Genomic DNA, 20,340 nt, shown 5'->3' with positions numbered 1-20,340 from the left:
AACATCATGCGACGACTGGAATGGGAAGGAATGGGAGTGAAGATAGATGGTCCGCAACTATACCACCTCCGCTTTGATGATAACATTGTTCTAATAACATCAAACATTAGCCAAGCAGCTCAAATGCTGACCGACTTTGACCGTGAGTGTGGAAAGGTCAGACTACAGCTGAATCTTGTGAAGACAATGTTTATGAGAAACAGCCTTGTTTCTGAGGCTCTATTTGCTCTCAACAGTACGACCATCTCTGAATGCAACAGTTATGTGTACCTAGGTCGAGAAGTCAACATGAAGAATGATCTGGCACCTGAGTTGCACAGGAGGAAGAGAGCGCTTGGAACACCTTCAAGAGTGTCAAAGAAATAACTAAAAGGATAAAAAACCTACAGCTCCAAGCACATCTCTTTGATTCCAATGTTCTTCCTGCATTAACATATGCATCAGAGACCTGGGCCCTACGCAAACAGGATGAGAACACTATTCGGTTCTCCCAAAGAAGAATCGGAAGAGCTATGCATGGAGTATCACGTTTCAGTCAAATGAGAGAAAGAATCTGAAGTTCTGATCTCCAACAATGATAAAGAATCAGGGACGCTGTCTCGTTTGCCAAGGCGTCAAAAATCAGATGGACTGGACACGTAATGAGATTTTGAGACGACCGCTGGATTAGAGCCATTACTGACTGGATTCCATGGGACGTCAAAAGACTGCGTGGCCACCCACCTACCAGATTGTCAGACTTCTTCAAGATCCAATAGAACAAACAGACACCATTGTTCTACATTAGCATGAGACAGGGACAAATGGAGATATTACTAGCACACGCTCGAGGAAATTGAAGATTAACAGGAAGTCATGTGATCAAGTGGTCAAGTGATATTTATTTATTGAATCACTATGGGAAAAGTTACAAAGCTTTCAGGTTTAAGTCTCGGTCATATGATGATCAAACACCTTTCCCTTCACCAGTACTCATTTTTCACCCCCAAGAACCCCAATATACCCCCTCCCATCCCTCCGAATGTCTGTGAGGGAGATGATTTCTACTTAACTCTTCTTTACATTGATTACATTCATTATTTCGACAAAAGATACACCATTATTGTTTAGAATCCCCCCCCAACCATCAGAATTGTTGAAAAGGCATTGTGAAATACTTTGTCTTCTATAGCTGGTGTTGAGAATCATATAATGTCATGTGATCACTATTGCTGCCACACGGATTTTGGATTTCTGCAAAGAGCCAGATAATTATGAGATTAGTTTGTGTGCATCTGGTGTTATGGCCGTGCTGGAGAGCCCCTCCTGGGGAGGCAACTCGTGACCTAGGTAGGGCATGAAGGACGAGCCGGTACCACCCCCCTTCCCATGAGACAGCAGTTGCCCTGTCACTGCCGGCTCGTACCTGGTGGTGGCCACCTTGTTGACAGGGGGGAAAAAGGCAGAAGGGAGCAACATCCTTTCCCTCCTGGGAAGGCATGGCACCATAGTTTAATGCATGGTCCATTCATTTTTCTTTTGAAAGTTGCTGGGCTCTGGACTAAGTCCTTTTGCCTCTGGAGAGCCACTTGTGCGGGGCAACTCATGACCTTGGTAGGGCATGAAGGACGTGCCGGTACCACCCCCCTTCCCATGAGACTGCAGTTGCCCCATCACTGCTGGCTTATATCTGGCTTTCCAATAAGCTCTGAGGCAGCGGCCACCTTGCTGCTGGGGGCGGGGGGAGGGAAGGAGGAACTATTCATTTAAAATTATAAAATTTATAAGACTATTTATAAATTTGTTTTTGGGGGGAATTTGAGGTTATTTTGGTTTTGGCCCATACTCTGCTGTGCTCAGGACTTCTTCCTGGCTCTGGTACCAAGGGTCAATCCTGGTCACTCAGGGGAACTGTAAGGAGTACTGAGGACCAAATATAGGTTGGCTGCATGATTCCCAATTACTGGACTATCTCTCTATCCCCAAAAACTAAAATCCTCTATTCAGTATTTCACTCAAACCATATAAAATACCTGGTGTACAATTCTTTAAAATACTGAAAACTGAGAAATGACAAGGTGTACTGGAATTTAAATGTGAAACTCCATAATCATTCTAAAACATTAATATACAAATTTTAAACATTAAACATAAAACATTAAATAGGTGACAGTAAACTGTACTGAAACAGTGATTGAGAAACCACTTGAGTATCTTAGGTTGTGGCCCCTATTAACAAATAAAGGACTGCATTTGTATCTGTCAGTCACTGTTCAAAGGCTAAAGAGAAGTTGGGCCAGAGAGCAGGTGTAAGACTTGCATGTAGCCTTGCATGTAGCTGTTCTGTTCCAGTCACCAGCACCTCACATGGTCCCCAGCACCACTGGGAATGACTCCTGAGCACAAATCCAGGAACTTTCTCTGAGCACTGCCAGTTGTGTCTCAAAGCCCAAACAAACAAACAAAATAATCAATCCAGTCACAGACTGAGAAACTATTTGCAAAGGACACATCCAATAATGAACTCATCTAAAATCTACAAAGAAGTGCCAGAACTCAAGCAGAAAAAATAAAAAGGAATTATTGGTAAATATAAGCAAAAAAGTCCTAACAGACATCTTTTGGAGGAAGATAGAAGGTTGGGATTAAAAACACATGAAATTATGTGCTACATCATACATTGTAAAAAAAAATGGAAAATAATATCATGAAATACCACTGCACACATATTAAAATGACCCAAATCCACAGCACTTTCAATACCAATTGCTGGCAAGGATATAAAACAGCAGGAACTCGTTCAATCCTGGTTGGAAACATTCAATGCTGCTTGAAATTCAGAACTGTATAGAAACTTTGGAAGACTGTTTGACAGGGTTTTTGTTCTTTTTTTCTTTTTCTTTTTTTTTCACGCATAACTAGACATATTCCTCCAACAAATCCACAAATCCTTGGTATTTATCCAAAGGAGTTGAAAACCTATGTCCATACAAAAGCATGTGTATCGGTATTTATAGCATCTTTATAAAACTTGAAAGCAACCCAGTTGTCCTTCAGTGAATGGATAAATAAAACATGGTACAAACAGATAGTTCAGTTTCTCAAAGAAATAAAATTGAAGAAGCTTACATGCATATAACTAAGTCTAAGAAGCCAATTTGAAAAAGCTACATATTTTAAATCTAGTACATAATTTCAACTTTATGACATTCTAAATCAAAAGTATACAGACATTAGAAAAGACTTGTTGACAGGGATAATTGGGAGGGATGGTTGGCATGTTGCTATAATGGTGGGCGGATGTCATTGGACATTTGTTCAAACCCATATGATGTCCATCATCAGGAGTGAAGTGCAATGTAAGCTATGAATGTTGGGTGATTATGATGTGTCAAAATAGGTTCATCAATAGTAAAAAATGTGTCACTCTCTGAGTAGATCTTGTTATTGTTCGGATTTTGTGTAGAAGCAGGAGGTATTCAATAAAATCCTGAAATTCTATTTAATTATGCTGTCATTGTAAAATCGCTTTAAATAAAAACAATTTAGGAAAGCCATAACTAGTTTTTCTGAAGTAATTTAAAATACTTAGATTATTATAATTGAAGGAGATAAACACATATCTGAAAGCCACACGCATATATGGATAATGAGAAGCAAATCAAGAGAGCAGAAAAAATACAAAGGAGAACAAACGTTCAGACTCAGAACACAGAACTGAAGTTAGGCAAAGCAGAAGGGGTAAGGAAGGATAAGATGGGTGGGTTGAGGGGACTGGTATGGAGGCATCTGGGTACTATGGTAGTACATGTGACATTGCAACATTTTTATAAAGTCAATTGATTGTACTCTTCAAACATATATAATTGCTTAAACTATCAAAACAATTTAAAAATAAACAAAATAAATTGTTCTGTATACTTCTTTTTTTCTGAAGAAAATTATTCATGAAAAACATGAGAAAAAGAAAGAGACAACAAGAGAGCAGGGATAGGAGAGAGAGAGAATACACCATATGAGTTCAATGTAAAGCTCTGAAAAGATATTTTAATAGGAAAACTTTAGTATTAAGTATTTAATCATCTGAATTATATTTTGCAGCACTTTGAAAGATTGAAGGATCTGCACTCTTCAGAAACAGGCATTCGTTTGAGACTTTCTTTAGCTCAGTATTTTGTGGAAATGTTTTAACCTTTAGGCCCTTAAATTTACATAGTGTAAAGATGAAAATTGATCTTCACAGTTTTTAGAGGGACACAGTGAGATTAAAAGCCAATATAAAGGCTGACTCCAAATAATCAATGCATATTAAATATTACTAACTTTATTTCCAAATTTACTAAGTAGATATGGAAACATTTTATTTAATGTGCATTTGGAAACCAAACGTTTTAAATTTCTTTGCTTAGAATAAAAGTTATCAGAGCCCTAGAATTTTTAATGAAATATTAATGTTTTCCAAGCACATTTATGTATACCTCATTTTCATTTCATTTCATCATCCTGTTGTTCGTCGATTGCCTCGAGCAGGCCCCAGTAACATCTCTTTCATCCTAGCCCTGAGATTATATTCATGGATTCTTTAGGAGAATGAGACCCATCATTGTTACTGGTATTTGGCATATTTGGTACGCCACGGGGAGTTTGCCAGACTCTGCCCTGTGGGCAGGCTACATTCGATGTATACCTCAGTATATGTATATATGTATATATGTATCAAAGCACATATATTTAACTAAGGTAAGGTAAAGGCCCTCCCGTTGATCGTCGATTTGCTCGAGCGGGCCCAGTAACGTCTCCATTGGAGACTTTGTTGTTACTGTGTTTGGCATATCGAATACTCTCGGCAGCTTGCCAGGCTCTCCGAGAGGGGCGGAAGAATCGAACTCGGGTCGGCCATGTTGGCCGCTTGTAAGGCGAATGCCCTACCGCTGTGCTATCTCACTTACTCAGTGAAGCTTCTAAATCAACCCTTTTATCACCTGCCTACAGCAGCTGACTGGATGATCATTCATAAATTTTTAATGTATTTTTTCACTGAACATTTGGAAAAGGAGTTATATAAATATAAATAAATATAAGAATTAGTTGAGATATAGAGCTATATTCTCTATCTATTCAAAGTTCATAAATGTACTAATAATTCCAGAATGATATGGATTTATGAGTTAAAGTTTTGATTATAAATGTGAGAACTAGAAATGAGATTTAAAATATAATGTTCCAGACTTAAAGAACTTATTGAATGGAAAACAATCACAAGAAATCTCTGAAGTTGATCTTCAAATTCCAAGAAAAATGAATTACTCTTATAAATCTGCAGAATTACAGCCAGCAATGTCAAATGTTTCTGAGAAATTAGATTGAAATGAGTAAGAAATTCTAGGATCCTTAGGCTAGTTTCTCCTCTTGCAAATGATAGCATTCTTGCTTAGCTACCTTGGCAAGCATGTTGACTTAAAGAAAAGGGGAGGGGGGAGGGGTGGGGAGAGGGGAGGGAGGTAGGGAAAGGAAGTTGAAAAAAAAGGAAGGAAGGAAGGAAGGAAGGAAGGAAGGAAGGAAGGAAGGAAGGAAGGAAGGGAGGAAGGAAGGAAGGAAGGAAGGAAGGAAGGAAGGAAACTATCAAATAAAGATGTTATTACTCTTTTACTCTTTACAGGAAACATAAGAACAGAAGATCATGTTAAGCCCCTGCATTGAACTGAAAAGCTTTCCAACAGGTCACCACTTGCCATCACTCCATCCCCTGATGCTGACATTCCCAAATCTCCTTGGCTCCTTGGCGGAGCAATTTCTCTGCCTGGGTTCTCTCTGTGATTACATCTGTCTGAAAGGATGAGGAAAGCTATCATGGATGAGCACGTGTGGCTGTCCACGTTGTGCGAGTCCACGGTAGGAAGACTTCTGTACAGGTCTCAAGCTGCTTATCTTGGATCTTTTCTTTCCCTGTGTGACTAAATTTTCTTTCCCTTGGAAAGTGGCTGCATGACTTCCCCAGAAGGAGCAGGTCTCTGCGGAACCAAGAAGCTGGGTCAGGGCAGTGAGTGAGATGAAGAGCTGGATCTCAAAGGCACAGGAAGAGATGCAATGAGCCAGTTGTTCTCCGGAAGCTCCAGGACAGCTGGAGGGCAGGGGTCCCACAGCACCTCCTGGTGACCTCTAGGACACTGGACTGTTTCTGGAAGGACACTGAGAAGTTGTCATGTGGGATTTCCACCACGCTGACATTTACGCTGTTTTTTGTTTTGTTTGTGGCTGGAGGGGTTGAAAGCGGGGACATGCCCAGGGATGTTCAGGGCTTATTTCTAGCTCTACTCTCAGGGATCACTTCTGGAAGAGGCTCAGAGAACTATATGGGATGCCAAGGATCAAACCCAGGTCAGCCACATGCCAGGCAAGAGCTCTCCATGCTCTACAATCTCTTCAGCCCTTAGCTTGTCACTCTTTTCAGAAATAATCAACAAGACCATGATAAGGAAAGCTAGATTAGCATTTTTCTTTTTTTTTTCTCAAAAATAAACTGAGTCTTGGGGGTATGGTGCCACCAGCAGGTCAATCTGTACCTGTGAGGTGAGTGCATCAGCAGTCTGATAGCAACATTAGACTTTCAGATACCCCAAAATTGCTGCTGTGTCTTTGGCCAGACCCCAAAAACTTGGGGCAAAGTTTACAAAGAAAGTAAACGGCCAAAAGTCAGGTATGTGGGAAACATACCACCTTCGGCTCAGCTATATAATTAGAGGCATGGCTTCTCTGGTTCCTGATCGAACTGCTTAATGGCCATGATTCCAGAGGCTCAGAAACGAATCTCGAAACCCAAGACTTTTGGCAGAAATGCGTTCTGTTCCTGCAGTAGGTTACTGGTGCTGGGCCACTTCAGATGGGAATAGGTTTCGTGCCTTGGCCTATTCCCCCTGGCGGCCTGGTGACCACAATCCTCCAGAGGCTACTGGACAGTCAGGTTTGGGCCTAAAGTGACGAGACACACGGGACCTCACCACATGGGGGTGGAGCCGACTCTTTCTCCCCATCCCAACGAGACCCTGAGTCACCACCTACAAATGGCCTCTCTAGCTCCTTGAGCTGATTAATAGCCATGATACTGGAAACTCAAAAAGAAATCTTGAAAGCCAGCGGCTTTTGGCAGAAATGCATCTGGACTGCATAGAAGGTAGCTGCCAGCTCAGAGCTTATTGGAAAGCCAGGTATGAGCCGGCGGTGATGGGGCAACTGCAGTCTCATGGGAAGAGGGGCAGTACTGGCTCATCCTTCATGCCTTACCGAGGTCATGAGTTGCCCCCCACAAGCGGCTCTCTGGCATGGCCATGGCCCCAGAGGCAAAAGGACTTAATCCAGAACCCGGCAGCTTGCAGAAGAAAAGTGAATGGACCATGTGTTAAACTATGGCACCATGCCTCCCTGGGAGGGAAACGGTATTGCTTCCTTTCAACTTTTTTCCCCCGGAAGCAAGGTAGCCACCACCTCAGAGCTTAACAGAAAGCCATGTATGAACAGGCGGTGACGGGGCAACTGCAGTCTCATGGGAAGGTGGGCAGTACCGGCTTATCCTTCATGCCCTACCGAAGTCATGAGTTGCCCGCCACAAGCGGCTCACTGGTATGGCCATGGCTCCAGAGGTAAAAGGACTTAGTCCAGAGCCCAGCAGCTTGCAGAAGAAAAGTGAATGGACCATGTGTTAAACTACGGCGCCATGCCTCCCCAGGAGGGAAATGGTGTTGCTCCCTTCCACCTTTTTTCCCCCTGGCAGCAAGGTGGCCGCCACCTCAGAGCTTATAGGAAACCCAGGTAAGAGCCGATGGTGACAGGGCAATTGCAGTCTCATGGGAAGGGGGTCAGTGCCGGCATGTCCTTCATGCCCTACTGAGGTCATGAGTTGCCCCCCCACAAGCAGCTCTCTGGCACGGCCATGGCTCCAGAGGCAAAAAGACTTAGTCCAGAGCCCAGCAGCTTGCAGAAGAAAAGTGAATGGACCATGCATTAAACTACGGCAACATGCCTCCCCGGGAGGGAAAGGGTGTTGCTCCCTCCCGTCTTTTTCCCCCCTGGCAGCAAGGTGGCCCTGCCTCAGAGTTTATAGGAAAGTCAGGTATGAGCCGGAGGTGACCGGGCAACTTCTGTCTCATGGAAAGGGGGGGCAGTACTGGCACGTCCTTCATGCCCTACAGAGGTTACGAGTTATCCCCCACGAACAGCTCTCCGGCACAGCCGTAACACGGGACACACAGAAACCAATCTCGTAATTATCTGGCTCTTTGCAGAAATCCAAGCCACGTAACATTATATGATTCTCATAACCAGATATAGAAAACAAAATATTTCACAATGCCTTTTCAGAAATTCTGATTGTTTGGGAGAAATTCTAAACAATAATGTTGTATCTTTTGTCGAAATAATGAATGTAATCAATGTAGAGAAGAGTTAAGTAGAAATCATCTGCTTCACAGGCATTTGGAGGGGTGGGAGGGGGGCGTATACTGAGATTATTGGTGGAGAAAAATGAGTACTGGTGAAGGGAAAGGTGTTTGATCATTGTATGACCGAGACTTAAACCTGAAAACTTAGTAACTTTTCCCACAGTGATTCAATAAATAAATATAGAAAGAAAAATAAATAAATAAAAAATTAAGGTGGAGTTCATGCCCAATTTAATCAGCTAATCAGTGGCTGAATAAATAGCAGTACTCCTACAAAAAAAAACTGAATCTGCTTCTAAGAGAATACCTAAAATGTTCGAAGTCAGTGATAAAATTCAAGCTGTCAAAAGTTAGATTTTCAGAAAAAAATATTTATATGAAGTAATAAAAGCCCCTGAATATTCAAAACAGTCCTAGGTCAAAAAGAAGATGAGAGGTTTCTTTTTTTCTCCAAATTCAAGTTTTTTTTAAATGTTTGTTGGTAAACGATGTTTTAAAGCTGTATTAATTAAAAATGGTAATGGAATAAGGACAGACTCTGGAGCACTGGAATAGAATTGAGAGTTCTGAGACATATTCTCAGGCATGTGGCTAGTAAATATTTGACAAAAGAGAAAAATGTATAAAGTAAAAGCTTTTAGCAAATGATGCTGGGAAAACTGGTGGTCAGTCACATGCAAAAAAAAAAAAAAAGAGAGAGAGAGAGAACTTAAACTCCTTTCTAGCAGCATGCGAAAAGCCAAATAAACGTGTATTAAAACCCTTGATATTAGACCTAATTCCATAAGTTATATCAAGGAAAATATTAGTAGACTATTTCATAACACTGAAGCTAGATTTATCTTCAATGATTTAGTGCCATTTACCAAGCAAATGGAAGCAAAGATAAACAACATGGCTACATTAAACTAAGAAACTTATACACCATAATAGAAACAATGACTAGAAAAAAAAAGAAACCACCAGGGAGAAAACATTTTCCCATCATTCATCTGGCAACGGGGTAATTACAAGGTACATGAAGCACTAGTAGTACTTAATAAGAAAAATAACTAACAAACCCATCAAAAAATGGAGTTGGGGGGAAATGAACAGAATGATCCTTAATGAAAATATAGAGATGACCAAACTGTAGCACTGTAGCACTGTCCTCTGGTTGTTCATCGATTCGCTCAAGCAGGCATCAGTAACAACTCCATTGTGAGACTTGTTGTTACTATTTTTGGCATATCAAATACGTCACGAGTAGCTTGCCAGGCTTTGCCATGTGGGCGGGATACTCTCAGTAGCTTTCCAGGCTCTCCAAGAAGGGCGGAGGAATCAAACCCGGGTCAAACACATGTGAGACAAACACCCTACCTTCTGTGCTATCGCTCTGGCCCAACCAAACCGTATATGGTTAAAAAATATCTCCGCATCAGTTATCATCGGGGAATGCAAATCAAAACAATGAGGTGTCCTTGAAATTCTACTTCTTGTCTCCCACCACAAGGGCCCTAAAACTATTCAGAGAGACATTTTCACTCTTATTTTCATTGAAGCATTATTCACAACAGCCAACATCTGGACACAAACCATGTGTTTAAAAACAGATGGCTGGATAAAGAAATATGGTATATATACACAATGGAATACTATTTGGTTATAAGACAAAAACTCACGAAATTTTATGCTACATGGATGGAACTGGACAGTATCACGCTAAGTGAACATTGAGCAAGATGGACAGATACAGAATGACCTCTCCCACATGTGGAATATAAAGAAACATAATTAAGAAATAGCAAATGTCCAAAGACAACAGAAACTGAGAAGGGGGTTTTAAGAGGGACCTTACCACAGTGGTGGTAAGCGAGGTGAACTGGTGAAGTGAACACTAGTACACTGGTGGAGGGAAGTGGACATTGGTGCTGGGATATGATGCTAGAATGTTTTATGTGTTAATAGTAAGAATTCTACTATTAACAACATTGTAAATCATGGTGCCTAAAATACAATAAAAAATTTAGAACAATTTAAAAATGAGCAAAGAATTTGGGATCAAAAACTTAGGGTAGCAATAATTCCTTTATTGTATTGTAAAATTTTTTCATTCTGTATGTCCTTTTATCAAGATTCTTATTTAAATATAAATTTGCTTTCTAATAGCTACATATATGGGCAGAGAACCTTGAATTTACTTTTATGAAGTATTTCTTTCCTCAAACCTAGCTCTGAATTTTCAGTTCTTGTGAGACATTTAAGCAGAAAGCTTTAATTTGTGAGTAATTGAAAAACATTTCATCTCTATTTTTCAGTTCACTATCTGCCAACTTACTCATTCGAAACTCATTACTTATGAATGCTGCAAACTATTGTCCGCAATGCATACATTATTTCCAACTATGCACTCATTGCCATTTTGTTTCATTTTGTTTCAGAAAAAAATTGCATCCTCTATATCAATTTATCTTTTTCTATTATCTAACAAACATATGAGGTAAAATTGACTTCACTCTTGTCATTGTCCTTTACTATGAAATATAAAAGGTTACCACTTTATTAGTTTTTTCATAGTCTAAGATATATAGAAAATCTTTAGAAGAGGCCAAAGCCTGGAAAAAGGATAAGTTCATGGCCCCCACAAAAGAGGTGGCAGAAGTATATACAATGGAGTAGAATAATAAAATGATGTGGCATGTTGGGGAAGCAGCAAACTTCAGTGCTGTTTGAAGGAAGAGGTAAAGGTCAACCAGTAAACATATACTCTCAGAAAGGGTGATGGTCTCAAAAAGGGTTGACAAGTCACATCCAGGCATTTATTTACGACATTGAAGGAAACTATTCTGAATTGTAGGACTTCCTTTCCTTAAGCCCATACTGAGACCTGGCTGGAGCGATGGCACAGTGGGTAAGGCATTTGCCTTGCACACGGCCGATCTGGGTTCAATTTTTCTCTCCCTCTCTGAGAGCCCGCAAGTTACTGAGAGTAACTTGCCCACACGGCAGAGCCTCGCAAGCTTCCCGTGGTGTATTCAATATGCCAAACAACAAGTCTCACAATGGAGACGTTACTGGTGCCCTCTCGAGCAAACTGATAAACAACAGGAGGACAGTGCTACAGTGCTATGCTGAAACCACCAAAACTGTTCAAAACTTGGTAGTGCTAAACTAAAATCTACCACTACTAAAATTTTTATTCATAAAATGAATAAAAAATAAATCAAGTCTAGTTAGAATAGGAGTTAGATTATGGAACTATTATAAACCTCAGGGTGAAGGAAGACTGAAATGTCCAAGAGAGAGAAAATGAAAACTCATTTTAGTTTGGTGTATGTTCTTAAGTGCTGAAATCTACTTGCACAGTGTTGGGAAGAGAAGGAATACAGATAAGGTGTGTGTAGTTAGGTCCCATTTGTAGTTTAGGAATCCTGATGGGAAAAAAGAGGAAGAAGTAGAAAAGTAGCATTTTTTTTCTGAATATGCAAGACAGAATTTGTGGAGAAAGTAATATAGGGATACTAAAGTGTTAGGGTTGAGATATGAATATATTATGTAATTGTATTTCTGGTAATTAAACTTTTGACTGAAGATAGAATCCTTGAAGTGGAATCTGAAATATCAAAACTCAAAACCAAAATGAAACACTACTTCGCATTGGATAATGTGGAGGAAGAACTCCTATTTAAAATGTAAGTAGAAAATGATGAACCCATGAAGAAATTGAAAATAGATATCTAGGGAGTTATGAAGAACCCTAATAGAATGATGTCAATTTGTTATGTTTCTTAACCTTTATAACAATTACATTGTTCTTGATGACTAAGATCATTAGTCTAATAACTATAATTAGTTATAATTATGCAAAATGGGAATGTAATTTAATGTGTTTTCTATTTACTGTTCTCAATAGATCTCATTAATAGTGTTGATGAACAAAGTGTTTATCTCCCTTAGACCATCTCTAAGGTCCTACAAGCTGTAAACCTAGGATGCACATGAATACACACTACATACAATCATGGACTGATTCTTATAAATGTAAGCAGTTTTCACAGAATTTTACTTGAAACAATGGCTGAAAAAAATCAAGGAACATTTTTAGCTGAAGAATCACGTTTGGATAAGTAAATCCACGATGACAAATAGTAATTCAAAAAGCTAAAAAGGACATGTAATTTTAGATTAAAGACTGAAGAAAGATGCCTTTATTTGCTATTTTATCATGCACATTTCTTTCTCACAATGCTAACCTACCTCCTCTTAGGCATTGAGGAACATTTACAAATTAATATCTTACTTCATGTCAATAAAACCATTAAATGAAACCTACATTTAAATGATGCTTTAAGTTCACATTAGGCTAACTGCTCAAAAATCTATTGTTATTATTTTTTCATTTAATGATCCCTTTGAGCATTCCATAAGCATAGATGATGCCTCAAAAAATGCACTGACCTTCGTAGTCACCAATAAGTAAGAGAGTGAGCACATTCTTAAATATGTCTTAAGGGCATATATTATAAGATACCCCAACTGAAAAATATGTAAACAAAATAAGCTTCTCTTTAGGTCTTTTATTGTGCTTAGGACAAAATAAACTTTAATATCATACAGAAATAAAGAATTGTGATACACTGTGCATGATAAATTCACTAAGTAATGTTATCCAGAACCACTTGTGAGTCTGTCTCTAACTTCCTTGCATTAATTTGCTATTAATTAGTTAACTTGAAGACACGCTGAACTGTTTTCTATATATGTAAAATAGTTTTAGTCTGGCTATCTAATTATTATAATACAGGAATATTTGAAAGTGTAAGAAAATGTAAGAAAGTGTAAGTAAATGTAAGTAAGTAAGTAAGAAAATGTAAGAAAGTGTAAATGTATTGATCTACAGTTATCCCCACCCCTAATCTTTTTCCTTTATTTGTTAATCAATTTTGTAATCCAAGGTCAAGGATGTGTCATGAAAATAGAAAAACTACTAACCTTGGATTTGAACTCTAATGAGTAAATTAATGATCTAATATACTTGCTAGCATACTTGTAGTATTAATTACTCTCAAAAGAAATAGAAAATAGAGACAAATAGAGACAAATTTGTAGCACTATTACATCTTTTCATCCTTAAAATGGAGTTATTATCTAAGCCCAAAAATTATTTATAGAAAAGATGAAATGAATTACATAATGGCAAATCATGTTAGAAAACTTGAATCACATAATGAGAAATAACATTTTACTGATTTTTATTTTAAAATAATCTAAAAAAGAAAGTACATGCAAAGGTGTATTTTCAAGATAGCCTATCTTTATTTCATTACCACACTTTCCAAAGTTTTAATTTGGATTTGATAAAACTGAACTAGCTATAAAGTATCATGCAAGCATATGGAGATTTATAAAAATAACATAAATGGACAGCTCATTCAGTTTTAATAGTTCTCGAATGTATAAAGAGTTGGTTGGTATAAAAATATTTTTACTCTAAAGAATCAAAACAGGAGACATGATTTTCATCCTTTTACCAAGAGCATTTCTACAAACTACATTCTCTCTCTCTTTCTCTCTCACTCTCTCTTTCTTTTTTTTTTTGCTGTAATGAGCCACAAATATCCAAACAGTTAAGTGTATTTTCTAGTAAAACAGTATTGGGTAGGAGTAATATGAATTCTGTTGCTCTAAACATAATATCACACCATCAATCTATATGATAGATGAGCCAGGTTGGGTGTACTTTGTAATTAAAGGTGGAGGGTTGGGGAGGAGGGCAGGGAATGTCACAAAGTGCTCTTATCCTACAAAGTCTACAAGAAGCTTTTTAACTTTTATGATGGTACATGATATTTTAGATAGTAACATAATAAAGTCAGGGTAAATACTGAAAAATAAAGCAAGATCCTATTTTTGTGGATTCCCATAATACCTAAAATAAGACAGGTAATAACTTCTATAAAATTTCAAGTTATAAATCAAGTGTAGTTTTAACTCTGCTCAAGTAACTTCTTTGAGAGGTAATTCCTTAGGTGGGAAAAAATGATACAAATGGATATTAACTATAGTGCAATTGAAAATAAAATTAGTGTTGTCAGTGCAAATATTATTTATTCTATATAAATTATCTTAATTATCCCTTAAAATACAAACTATAGACAATACCTATGAAAGAGTCAATGATGAATCAATTATTCATATCTTAAAAAATTAGAGTTCTGATGCTTATAAATTTGCTTTATCACTATGGAAGTACTATCTATAATAAACTCACAAAATGTAATTATTTCTAAGAGTCATGACTTCTAAATCTTTTTATTTCTTTTAACTTACTTAAGTTTATAAATAAATTCATTCATTGACAAATGGAGCATATGCTCTGAAAGATAGTATATATTTTGCCTATTTTATTCTCTATGCATCAGAAAAATACTACCATTTAAAAAGGAAAGTACTTTTTCGCAACGGGTTTGCCGCCAGACTTGGGCAAGTTCACCACCAGTGGCCACCTGATCTACAAATGTAGAGAACAATCGAGAAATTCGAGAAGGAGGCTGCCAAGATGGGTAAGGGTTCCTTCAATAAAGCCTAGGTCTTGGATAAACTGAAAGCTGAGCTTGAGCGTGGTATCACCATTGATATCTCCCTGTGGATGTTCGAGACCAGCAAGTACTTACGTGACCATTATTGATGCTCCAGGACACAGAGACTTTATCAAGAACATGATTACAGGCACTTTTCAGGCTGACTGAGCTGTCCTGATTGTTGCTGCTGGTGTGGGTGAATTTGAGGCTGGTATCTCCAAGAACAGGCAGAGCTGCGAGCATGCCCCTTCTGGCTTACACACTGTGTGTGAAACAGCTCATAGTTGTCATTAAAAAAATGGGTTCCGCTGAGTCACCCTACAGCCAGAAGAGATACGAGGAAATTGTTAAGGAAGTCAGCACCTACTTTAAGAAAATTGGCTACAACTCTGACACAGTAGCGTTTGTGGTAATTTCTGGTTGGAACAGTGACAGCATGCTGGAGCCAAGAGCTAATATGCCCTGGTTCAAGGGTTGGAAAGTAACCCGTAAAGATGACAGTGCTAGTGGAACCACACTGCTTGAAGCTCTGGATTGCATCCTGCCTCCCACTCGTCCAACTTACAAATGCCTGTGTCTGCCCCTCCAGGATGTTTACAAGATTGGAGGTATTGGTCCCTGTGGGCCGAGTTGAAACTGGTGTTCTCAAACCTGGCATGTTGGTCACATTCACTCCAGTCAATGTTGCAAGTGAAGTTAAGTCTGTTGAAATGCACCATGAAGCTCTAAGCAAAAATGATCCCCCAACGGAAGCTTCAGGCTTCACAGCTCAGGTGATTATCCTGAACCATTCCCATGAGATCAGTGCTGGTTATGCACCTGTGCTGGATTGCCACACTGCCCACATGACTTGCAAGTTTGCTGAGCTGAAAGAGAAGATTGACCGTTGTTCTGGAAAAAAAAACTGGAAGATGGCCCCAAGTTCTTCAAATCTGGTGACGCTGCCATCGTTGATATGGTGCCTGGCAAGCTCATGTGTGTTGAGAGCTTCTCTGACTACCCTCCTCTGAGTCATTTTGCTGTTCATGATATGAGGCAGACTGTTGCTGTAGGTGTCATCAAAGCAGTGGACAAGAAGGCAGCTGGAGCTGGCAAGGTTACCAAGTCTGCCCAGAAAGCTCAGAAGGCTAAATGAATATTATCCCCAGTACCTGCCACCCCAGTCTTAATCAGTGGTGGAAGAACGGTCTCAGAACTGTTTGTCTCAATTAGCCATTTAAGCTTAATAGTAAAAGATAACAATGCATGGTAAAACTTTCCGAAGGAAAGGAAAATGTTTTGTGGACCATTTGTTTTTTTTTTTTTGTGTGTGTGTGGCAGTTTAAGTTATTAGTTTTTAAAATCGGTACTTTTTAATGGAAACAACTTGACCAAATATCTGTCACAGAATTTTGAGACCCATTAAAAACAAAAGTTTAATGAGGAAAAAATTTTTTAAAAATAATAAAAAGGAAAGTAGGACACTGTGCACAACCAAAGCTGAACCGTTCCGGGCACCCTCTGCTCACTTATCCAGGTACCTGCCCGGCAGCAGGGACCCTTTCCAGGGCTGTGCGGCTAACTAGACCCCCAGGAATGGCCGGTTTTCTTCTTTGGTCTGCGGGGGATGGGAATTGAGGCACACCACATATAACCAAAGCTGAACTGTTCCAGGCACTCTCTGCTCATTCATCCAGGTACCTGCCTGGCGTCAGGGCCCCTTCCAGGAGCCACGTCCACTAACATAGCCACGAGTTAATCTCCCCCTACATATCCCACAGGAACCAAAAGTTACCCTCTTAGATGGAACTTTCACTAGATTAGCTTTACCACCAGAAACAACATTAGCCAATAATTCATTAAGCCCATCTAAATTAATTCTGCATCATAAGCAGAATAGTAACAGTGAGTGTGAAGGTCTAAACCACACAGGTCACAATGATAAAGCAATGCAGAAGCCCACCAAGCTTACTTATTGAAGAGGCTAGCCCAGAAGACCCCAACAGGGCTAGACAATCTGTCTGATAAGGAATTTAAAAGGGAACTACTGAGGATGCTTAGGGAGCTAAAAGAAACAATGGATAGCAACGCCAATAAAAGGCAAGGGGACTTGAAGGTAGAAATGAGGAAAATGCAAACAAAATTACAAAGTGAAATGTCAGACCTGAAAAATCTGGTAGGCAAATTGAGAAACTCAGTGTAAATCCTAAGCAGCAGAGTAACAGCTGCTGAGGACAGATCAGTGAGCTCGAAGATGAAATCCAGAGATTCTCCAGAAAAGAGCAGAAAATGGAAAAGAAACTCACAATCTGGTAACAGATGGCAAGAGAAGATCATGATGAATCCAAGAGGAGTAACATGAATTATTGGAGTCCCAGAGGGACAAGAAGTAAACCCTGATGAAGAAGAAACTGTCAAAGACATCATACCTCCGACATTTCCAGAGCTAAAGAAAACATGTGACCACATTCAGGATGCCCGAAGGGTACCAGCTAGAAGAAATCCAAATAAAATACCCCAAGACACATTCTGATCAAAGTACTTAAAACAAAAACTTAGATAGAGATGAAATTCTGAAAGCAGCAATATCAAAGAAAGAAATAAAGGAGCATACTTAAGATTCACAGCTGATTTGTCTGATGAAATCCTCATGGCCCGAAAACAGTGGTGAGATATAGTGGAAAAAACTCAATGAAATAAATGCCTCACAAAAATACTTAACCCAGCGAGACTCACACTCATAACAGAAGTAACAACACACAGTTTCACAGACAAACAACAGCTCAGGAACTTCATAGAATGAAAACCATGGTTACAAGAACAACTGAATGAACTACTTTGAGACAAGACAGGCCCCACAAATACACCAAATTTCAATGGAAAAAAATGGGACAAAACCCCATAAAATAATCTCTCTCAATGTCAATGGGCTAAATGCACCAATTAAAAGACATGGAGTGGCAGGATGAATTAGAAAATTGAACCCAACTTTCTGCTGATGAAGCTCTCGTGGCCCGAAAACAGTGGTTGGATATACTGAAAAAACTCAATGAAATGCATCTCAGTAGTCAGAGCAAACATAGGTTCAAAGTCAAAGGCTGAAAAACAATCCTACAGGCAAACAACTCCCATAAAAAAGCTGGGGTATCCATCCTAGTATCAGACTATATTGATTTCAGAGTGAAGAAGGTCACAAGAGACACTGAAGGCCATTTCTTATTGATCAAAGGATCTGTACAACAGGAAGAACTTACAATACTAAATGTATATTCACCTAATGAGGGACCAGCAAAGTACTTAAAACAACTACTCATAGACTTGAAGAAAGATATTGATAGCAACACAATACTAGTGGGAGACTTCAACACAGCTTTATCACTTCTTGATAGATCAACCAGACTAAAGCTTAGCAAGTACATACTTTATTTGAGGAAAAAAATGGAAGGAAGGGACTTAGTAGATACAGAGAGGACACTTCATCCTCAAAAAGCTGAATACACATTCTTCTTAAGTGTGCATGCAACATTCTCCAAGATAAACCACATGCTGAGCCACAAAACATACCTTCATAAAATTAAGAAGATAGAGATTGTATCAACAATCTTCTCAGACCACAATGCAATTAAAAGTAAATCACACACAAAAACAGAAAAATAAATCAAACACTTGGAAATTAAATAGCTCACTATTGGACAGGGCTGGAGCGATAGCACAGCAGGTGGGGCGTTCGCCTTACAAGCAGCCAACATGGCCAACCCGAGTTCGATTCCTCCGCCCCTCTCGGAGAGCCCGGCAAGCTACTGAGAGTATTCGATATGCCAGACACAATAAAAACAAAGTCTCCAATGGAGACGTTACTGGGCCCGCTCGAGCAAATCGACGATCAACGGGAGGGCCTTTACTATTGGACAACATGTGCCTTGGAAAGGAAATCAAAGAGGAAATCAAAAGATTCCTGGAAACAAACAAAAATGAGGACATGAGTTACTGAGTTTCCAAAACTTATGGGACATAGCAAAAGCTGTATTAAGAGAAAAGTTTATAGCTCTACAAGCACTCCTAAGGAAGGAGGAGCGAGTCCACATAAGTAACCTAAACTCACAGCTTAAGAGCTTGGAGAATGACCAACAAAAGGAGCCCAATCCAAACAAAAGGAAGGAAATAATAAAACTCAGAGCAGAAATTAATGATATGGAAACACAAAAAACAATCCAAAACATCAATGAAACCAAAAGCTGGTTCTTCAAGAAAATAAACAAGATTGACAAGCCTCTAGCAAAACTCACAAAGAAAGGGAGAAAGAAAACCCTAATAAACTGAATCAGAAATGAAAAGTGGGTCATTACAACAAAAACTACAGAAATTCAAAGGATCCTCAGGGAGTACTTTGAGAAGCTTTATGCCACAGAACACGAAAACCTCAAGGAAATGGCTAAATTCCTAGATACCTATAGCCTCCCAAGGCTGAACCAAGAAGACCGAGAATACCTGAACAGACCTATCACCATCAAGGAAATTGAAATGGTAATAAAAACTCTCCCTAAGCACAAAAGTCCTAATCAGATGGATTCAATAGTGAATTCTTCCAACTCTTTAAAGAGGACTTAGTCCCAATCTTCTTTAAGCTTTTCCACAAAATTGAAGTACCAAAAACACTTCTGAACAGTTTCTATGAACCAAATATCAACCTGATACCCAAATCAGACAGAGATACCACAAAGAAAGAGAATTACAGGCCGATATCCCTGATAAACACAGATGCAAAGATCCTCAACAAACTATTAGCAAATAGAATCCAACAACTCATCAAAAAGATCATACACCATAACCAAGTAGTATTCATCCCAGGGAAGCAAGGATGGTTTAACATTCAGATATCTATCAACATAATCCATTATATCAAAAAAGAAAAGATAAAAACCATATGATCATATCAATAGAAGCAGAGAAAGCATTTGACAAGATCCAGCACCCATTTATGATGAAAACTCTCAGCAAAATAGCCATTGAAGGAACTTTCCTCAATATAGTCAAAGCCATCTACCACAAGTCCATGGCAAGTTATCATTCTCAATGGGGAAAAACTAAAAGCCTTCCCTCTAGGAGCAGGCACAAGACAAGGTTGCCCACTTTCGCCACTCCTATTCAATATAGTACTGGAAGTCCTGGCCATTGCACTTAGGCAAGAGAAAGGTATCAGTTGAATACAGATAAGAAAGGAACAGGTCAAGCTATCACTATTTGCAGACAACATGATACTATACTTAGAAAACCCTAAAGATTCTACAGAAAAGCTCCTAGAAACAATAGGTCCGTTTAGTTAAGTGGCAGGCTACAAAATTAACACCCAAAAGTCCATGGCTTTCTTATATACAAATAACAAAGAG

General features: G+C 39.0%; 1 pseudogene; it reads left to right on the top strand.

Moving 5' to 3' along the window:
* Window positions 1-7,567: 7,567 nt before the first annotated feature.
* Window positions 7,568-16,404, top strand: LOC130023376 (elongation factor 1-alpha 1-like; annotated as a pseudogene).
* The last annotated feature ends 3,936 nt before the right edge of the window (window positions 16,405-20,340 follow it).

This window comes from Sorex fumeus, unplaced genomic scaffold, assembly GCF_029834395.1.
Source record: "Sorex fumeus unplaced genomic scaffold, SorFum_2.1 ptg000024l, whole genome shotgun sequence".
In the NCBI taxonomy this organism is placed as follows: domain Eukaryota; kingdom Metazoa; phylum Chordata; class Mammalia; order Eulipotyphla; family Soricidae; genus Sorex; species Sorex fumeus.
The sequence above is the reverse complement of the archived record's forward strand: the minus strand, read 5'-3'. Positions and strand labels throughout refer to the sequence as shown.